This window comes from Spea bombifrons, chromosome 7 (genome assembly GCF_027358695.1).
Source record: "Spea bombifrons isolate aSpeBom1 chromosome 7, aSpeBom1.2.pri, whole genome shotgun sequence".
Lineage (NCBI taxonomy): Eukaryota > Metazoa > Chordata > Amphibia > Anura > Pelobatidae > Spea > Spea bombifrons.
The window spans coordinates 8,963,639-8,972,400 of record NC_071093.1 but is presented as its reverse complement, the minus strand read 5'-3'; positions in this window follow the sequence as shown (position 1 = coordinate 8,972,400).

Below are 8,762 nucleotides of genomic sequence, written 5' to 3'. Positions count from 1 at the left end.
TTGACATTTTTAATTAAAAAGTACCCAACTCATTTAAAAAAAACATAAAACAATGTTTTACCTTTAAACTGCCCACAAATATGCCTTAAAGTGCCAGGGCCGACCCTGGAGGGACTCCCTAGCACAAGGACCATTACTTCCATCATGATGAATACACACCAAAAGCCTTTATATGTTGGAAAAGATGGAGAAGAGGAACAAAAATAGTGTAAAAGTAAAAATTGGCCATTTTGGTTATCCCATAGTATCTCCCAAAGCATTCCTACAAAAATAGCGCTCTAGCTCTCTTTATGATACCGTATAGTAGAGGACTGCATTGGGAGGCGGGCGCGGGCGGTCTTGCTGGGGCTGCAGGCGGGAGCGGGCGGTCAGGCACTGTACCTGCGGGTCCCGGTAATCCCGCGCAGTCCTGCAAGGCTGTCTCCTCGCTGCTCCATTGCAGTGTCTCCTATTTTGCTCCGCCCAGGAACAAGGCGGAGTCACGTGATGTGACGTCACTTCCGGTGACTCCGCCTTGTTCCTGGGCGGAGCAAGAGAAGAGACGCTGTGAGGGAACAAATTGCGGGAATGCGCGGGAAATCAGGTAAGGAAGCGGGTGTGATTGGCCACAAATGTGGCGGAAGCGGAACACCCACATTGCGGGAGCGGGCGGGAGCGTGATTAAAAACAGCGGGAGCGGGATTAAAAAAGCAGTCCCGCGCAGGGCTCTACCGTATAGCTCCGCATGATGTGAACTCATTTTATTTAATTAAAGTCATTACAAGACACACTGATGAGTCTTTCTGCTCACCTTTTCTCAGAATGATGCTGGCATTATGTATATAACTTTCACTGATGCCTCTTTAATACTCGCTACATTATGACTTCGCGAATATCACACGCAATCTGGCAATTTATAAAACATGCAAAAAAAACCAGAACAGTATAATATATATATATATATATATATATATATATATATATACTAGAAACAGTACGAGTCATATGTGATTTTTTAAAGAAGAAAAATGATAATAATTGGGAAAGATTAACCCTTTTGTTCGGTGTCTTAACTTAAGTTTGAGAAAGTGTTCTTCTTGCTTCCGATTCGCATTCTTGGTACATGCGCATTCCAAAATCCTTTAGGGATGTCCAGGTGACACTTTTATTACACTACCCGCGGTACAGTGTTTTCTCCGTTAACGTTTATGTGCTTTGACAGTGTGTAATTATAACAGATGGCTTATTACAATAGGGCACTTTGGAAAATCCAATTCCTTGCAGAATTACCCTTCATTGTGTTCATCTACAATATAGAGCTTGCAAGTTCTGTCTGAAAATCGCACCTACTGTTTTAATTATCAGGAAGCTTGTATTTCTCTCATATTAGCTCAAGGAGGGATTTTTTTTTTCAAGTGGTATTGTTATCGTAAATGCTATGTTTGAAGACTTAAAAACGGAATTAAAGTCTTTAATTAGCATTAGTTTGAAAATGGCTCTAAGTTTGGTTAATAAAACTTTTTTTGGGAACTGTTATATTTCAGATTAAAATTAAAAGAAAATATTTGCCTAACCTAAAATTTGGATATAAAATTAAAGGTGCAGTTGGATCCTGATTAAAATATTTTTAATTAATTTTGAGCATAATTACTAGACTTGTGCATTCGTCTTCGGGCGAAGGGTGCGTTTTCGTGTTCGTTCCGAAGACATGAAGAAGAGAAGACAGCGGCGGTAAAACGTAGGCGAAGACGAAGACACACACCACGAAGAATCTTTGTGATCGTCTTCGTCTACTAATCTCCCTGGTCCCTTCCCCATCTAGAATACCTTATCTTCTTGGCATCAAAGCAGTTGACGGAAGAGAAATCCACAGGTTCGCCGTCAGGGGTTACAGGGCAGTTCGAGTGAGCCTATTGGTCGCCTTCAGGGACCTCCTCTGGCATCAACCAATTGGCTCACTCACACGGCCTTTTTAACTCCTGACAGCGAACCTGCGTTACATAACAGGAGCGGAAATCCGTAGGTTAAAGGGCCGTGCAAGCGACCAATAGGCTCACTCGCACGGCCCCTTAACTCCTTAAGGTTCAACCTGACCATTGGTCTCCCTGCTGCAACAGTTAAGTCCGTACGAACGACCAATAAAGTCGCTTGTACGGACATTTAACTGATAGAGCAGGGAGACCATGGGTCTCTCCCGGCCAAGTTACGGCACCAGGAGTTTAAAAGTCTGTACGAGCGACCAACATTTCTCTCAATGTATGCAGGCTTTCTTAAAGCATTCTTGGAAATGTACATGTAGGTGGAGGTCCATGTGAAAATAATGACCTCTTCTTTCAAGCACCATAATAAAATAACGACGGAGTAGGCTTTAGGTGACTTACTCACATCTCCCTGCCTAGTATTTGCTAGTTATTTCTGACAGCGGTAAGCCATGAACGCTCTCACCTACTTTCACATTTAGATAACAAGGGTTCTTCTCTCTGCGGACAGGTCTTTCTTTTGGTTGTTAACCTCCATTTAAAACCAGTCAGACTATGAGCCAGCAACCAGGTAGAGAAGTATAATTTAAATACCCAAAACCAATAAAACCAATACAATTCATGCACTTTTTTCATTCATGACCCATTCCTCTGACCTCACTAAGGGCGGAATTATTAAGACTTTAGGAAACATGACATTTAGGCAAAACTATTTTTATTATTTAAGAGCAGGTACATGTACAATTTACCATTTACATTGGAAAATAAAAACAAGTAAACAGTTGCTGCAGTCCAAAATATGTTTACTTAGGAAAGGCAAGAACTCTCTTAAGGAAATTTACAACATATGGATGTCATGAATATTGCACGCAGATTCTATGAAATATCATTTTTATATGGTGATCATCAAAAAATATAATGCAAATGTTCTTGCAGTTTATTCCAGAACCCATCTTAACCCATTGTAATTAATACATTTGGTTATGTCTACGCTATTCACTATATTTAGCTACATTCATTGATCTTTACCCACTTGGGTAGGTAGGGCTTTATTTAAGAAGCTTATATGATGAGCACGTTCATTCAGGGGGTTCATATTGTTAGTGGAAGCCAAAGATCTTTGATGAGCCTTAGCCATTTTATAACGGGTGAACAATAGAAGTTATGGAACGATGAGAACTGAGATTAGATTTTGGAGAGAGTTCAGTAAAATTATATATGGTTTGCAGGATAAAAATTAAGAATAAAGGATCTCACTATAGCTTGGAGGAAAGGAGAGGGGAGATGTGATAGAAACATCTAAACACTTAAAGGCATTTAACAAAGGTACAGGGAAGAGAAATGCTAGAACAAGAGGCCATGATCTAAAACTGGAGAAGGTTGTAGATACATGGAGTAGCCTCCCATCAGATGTAGTAGGGACTTATACAGTGAGAGAATTGTAACATGCTTGGGATACCTATTAAGCCATCCTTAATCTAAGAGAAGGTCAAGGACTAATTAAGGTCTCAGGCTTCTATGTTGCAAATTCTATGAATGTATAGGAAAGCTCTATGTATACCATTAATTCTCTACATAGTCTATCACTAGGCTTAGTAACATTTTTAATTATGATTATTATTTTGAAAGCTCCAACTGCACAGTTGTAGAAATGTGCCCCGTACCCCAGTGCTTTCCTGTCTGCATTTTTAATGCAAAACACCCAAAAATACACAATAATCTAAGAGGATCCACAGGAACTTGCGATAGCTCGCAAAGAACGCTTTAACTGCTCATCCACAGACGTAACACGTTGGATCACCTGTTAATAAAAGTGCTAACTGGATTGGTAATATAAGCATAACAGTATATTACATTTATGCGATAACATCCACACAGGTATGTTCCTTTATTTCATATGCATTGCAGCCTATTCCGCAGGGATTCAGGAGGTCAGCGTCGTCGTCGTCGTCGTCGTCATCATCATGGTGATTCCGCCATGTTTTGAAAAGCTTGCAATCTACAGGGAATGTCGTCGTAGGCGGTAAACAAGCTAGGGATAAGGCATGGGCGATGGTGATTTGTAGCTGGTGATTGGGATGCTGTGCTGGCCCCTGGAGCCTAGGCTGGTGCCTGGCAGCGTAAGGATGTATTCTGTGTGATTAGCATGCAGATCAGTGCACGGTGCAAACCTCCCTCTCCCTGCTCCAATCTGTCACCGCTCAGCCAGAGGACGCTGCTGCCTCAGACGCTACTCCTCAAATGAGACGGATAATTAGTTGCCCCGTACGGATGCCGCACTCTTCTCACCCCTGATTGCTATCACCTTCTTGCTCCTGGCAGTTTTGACACCTCATAATCAGCCTGCTGCTTTTCTCTTTCTTACCCTATTTCTTTTTTTCTCCCCCTCCTCAACCTCCCCAAGTACTCCCCACCTATTCCATACCCTCTCTCTCTGTTTTGCTGCTTCTAAATCCATATGATTTGTAATTTGATAAATATAATTCTTATCTTGGAGGGTCGTACTCCCTGCAGCAAACGCGGGATTTATTCTCTCGATCGCACTTCTCCTTCCTGTTCATAAGTTATTTATCCCCAGCGATGCTTTGTGCGTTCATCTGGCTTTTACTCCTTCAATGCCCAAGGATATGTCAAGACACTTAAACCAAGGCTTACGATTACTTATATACACAAGATTAAAAACACACATACATGGACAACATAACACGCAAACGTATTCATAAACATCGTACAGCAGAGAATCTACACACTACATGCGTCCGTATCTCACAAACACACATTGCTTATCGGCAAATATGTTAATTGTACCGCAGAGTAATGCGCTCTATACAGTAAAAAATGTGTACTTGTCTTGCACTTACTCATCGTAGCGTAATATGTTTTTAAGAGAAGCATGTCACTAGCGATGTTGAGTCTTTCGTCAATTTAGGTGATACCCAAGTTTGTGAGCCGGGCTCTCTCCACCTAATGTATCGGTTTGTCTCAGTCTGTCAATTCTTGTCTTGTCATAACCCTTGAATATATGTTTTGTATTAAGCGCTGCGTAAATTGTTGGCGCTATATAAATAAGAGATAATAATAATAATAATATTGGGCCAATGCAGAACGTACTTGGATGCCGTTCTTCATTCTGTTTGAAGAAGAGTTTTTCAAGGTTCCAAATCTTATTTGATGATCTTTTTATCCTTGGTGAAATGAAAGCTATCACCTACAATTAATGACCCCATCGTCATTACTTACCCAAGGTTACTTGGGCTCCCTCATTTGCATATGCCCGCTATGCCAGGCACAACCTGAAGAAAGTTTAGGATTGGAAGTAAGTGAATATAAGTGTTCCACCTGCGGAGAGACTGGTTTGATTTTTTTTTTATTTAATAGGATCCACCTATATTAGTGATTTGGATTAACGTAGGAAGGGTGTGTGGGGGGGGAACCCAGTGATACTATGACATTTACAATGTATCGCTTAAAAAATCCCTTGTGATGCCCTGAAAAATACAACGTATCAGTTTACATACATGCTACGAATTAGTCAGATGACTTTGAGATCTTACATAATTATACGATGGGCATATAATGCAATATAACCAAATATAGTAATGATAACATATCTGATCATTTAAGAAGCTGTGACAAAATGGAGAGTCTTGGAATCTGTCAGAGCACTGTTTTCCTCTCTAATATAACAAGCAGTGACAGGATAATTATCTACAAGCAGCTGTCTGTGATTCCAGAGAGAGAAAAAGGGAGCTACAGGCTGTGCGTGGCACTACATTCAGACACTGACAAAATAATAAGCATCTTAAGGTGTGGGATTGGTGTCACATTCACCATTTCCTCTTTCTCATTTGAAGATCAAGAGCAAGAAGCCAAGAGAGGAGTGCAGCTAAGGATGCAAAACCTTACTGGGCATGCGATGAGTTGCAACACCAACTTCATTAACACTCATGGCTGCTCAGGGCCCTGCAGTGCAAAGACGCGCCGTCTACCCCGTCGCTGAATGCTTTCAGAAACCCATTACATAAAAGGGTAGGTGGGGAAGAGACTCTAAAACCTTCCAATGTGATTGTGAGTAAAAGAGAGATATATGTTCTTTCAAATCATAAGTCCCCCCCCCAACAACTTCACAGTTAGTAGGCCAAGGCAACCATGTCGCCCCAAAACTATTCTAATTAAACGGCAGGTCTTATAGAAAAGGTAGGTTAAAAGTTTGAAATAAATCCATGAGTTCTACTCAGCAGTAGAGCTGGCTATATATATATATATATATATATATATATATATATATATATACACACACACACACACGTTTTTGCATGTGTTTCCAGTAATTACAATGATCATGGAAAATGGGTCGAAACTGGTGGTTTCATCACACCACATGCAGAACATTGAAACATTGATAAAATTGAGAAATGTAGATTTACCCAAGAGTTAATTCCATGAGTTTCTTAGGGAAAAGAAAATATATTGAGCAAATGAGATGATTATTACATTAAATCAAAGACATGTAATTACGTACAGGTCAGCGGTTCTAGACTATTTTGCCTCTCCTACGATCTACTGTGGTTCTTCCATGAGTACATGCAGATGCATCAAGACAGCTGTGACTGATCTTTCTGTTCTCTTGTGTAGTAGATAGTTGTTCTATCTAATATAGGTGAACCAAACAAAGTTGGACGCTCGATAAATTGTCCTGTTAATGTCATATAAAACAAGGTATAAAACATAAACTACCTGTCCAAGCTCGTTTATATATATATATATAAAATTTATTTTTTTCTTTGCCTGTCGTTGTTTAAAATAAAGAAATCAATTGATGAAAGGAAATACTGTACTCCATTTACCAATGCAATTATAAAATGGTTATTACAAATTTGTCCAGGAGGACAACTTATTTCAATGTACCAAAATGAAAATTCATTTTTTCCTTTTAACTTTGTGTTACTTATGCCATATTCATTTCAATTTCCCGGGTTCTCTGCATTACTTTTCCTGGTTCCAGAAAGCATTAAGCATCACATAAGTATCATTTCTTTTCATTCACACATGTATCTAAGACACAAGTCTAATATTGCACACTTTTAGTTACGTCTCCATTGCTACAACTAATTTATAAGTGACTAAAATGTAAAAAAAAAAAAAAAAAAAAAAAAAAAAAAAAAAAAAAATCACATTTTCTGAAATCATTTTGACTTCTCTATATTGTAAAATTCCTTTTAAGGCATCATTAAGGCAGATGTTTTAAGTTGTGTTTATGTGAAATGCTTCATTAAAGAGTGTTATTTACTAATGTATTGTTAAAACACAATCTTTTTTTTCTGCTATGCAATTTAAACCACCATTCCAGGAAAATACTGGTCTTTGGTAAAAAGTATAAACAATTTTGCTGCATGACCTCTGCATAACAAATAGGTACTATATATATATATATATATAATTTATATTAAAAATCTGGTCAAGCACCCTTTGAATAAGGCAGAAGAACAAGAAAAAAAAAAAGCAGTTATAAAAAGCATAATAAAAAGTTTGCCTTTTTTGTCACATAGGTCCACACCCAAATACATTGAAAACATAAGGTGCCCTAACATCCTGAAAATGCAACATTTAGACATTTCGTCTCTGTTGCTAATTCAATCTTTGTTGTTTACGTGGCTTTCCTTTTTTGTCCCTTGTTACACACGTAGCGTAATTAGTGGCATTCCTTGTAAGAAAGGAGTCAGCAAAAGGTCTGCCAAGAAGCATCGCTCTTCTCGCTGTAACATCCTAAACAAAAGGTGTCTAAAATAAAAGAGATGGGCGGCAGAAAACACCGTGGTATCCACGATGCTAGCTTTAGTGTCTTGCGAGCATCAGGTTTGTAAGGCGTGTTGTTAAGGAGAAATGTTATTTTATCCCCAAGGGAAATATTGCTCAATAACACTATTGTAGGGATATCTAGAACAGACCCACCACCAGAGCTACAATCCCCCGATGTGTCGAGCTCGCTGAAGGTTGTGAACTGAAGGGCGCTGATTATCTCCTGTGTAACAGTACAGACCTGATGTGATTAAGGTTTAAACAGTCTACGCTGCACATTGCATACAGCCATTTGATGATGTCATACTCCTGATAATTAGTTTGCCTTTTCTGCATTTCACACACAAGGATATAATGCACTTTACCTTTCAAATGCAACTAAAAAATAAACACCCTTTTGTTGTGTATATACATTATTTAATGCATCAAAGTATTTTATGGCAGCATTGTATTTTATTAACAATTATAAACTAACGCATATATATATATATATATATATATATATATATATATATATATAAACAAATAGCCTTTAAACATTATTCATTAACTGTGTTCCACTTATCATAAGAAAGTCAGTTTAAGGCTCCTTTTTTTCCCGTACAATAGGACAATCCTATTATTTTCAGCTGTAAAATTTATAGTATTGACAAAAACTATTTAGTGTAATTAAAGAACATTTGGTTTTCTTTTCATAAGATTTTTTTCACATAATGCGCTTATCTAAAGAAATACAGTGAACAGAAATATGAAAAATTACTATTTTTGTTAAAATTTTGTTTATACATACTATCTTTTTAACATTCAGTAGAAATAATTCCAAAATTCGATTTTAAGACATAATAGTGAGATATGGGTTTTATATGCAAAAAAAAACATAACATACAAATATTTGTTACATGTATGTGTCATCCTATTAATTAACACATTTTTTCTAATTTCTTAATTTAAAAATGCAATCTAAGCATTTCGAGTTCTGGAAGTGCTCTGTTTTTCGTGCTAAAA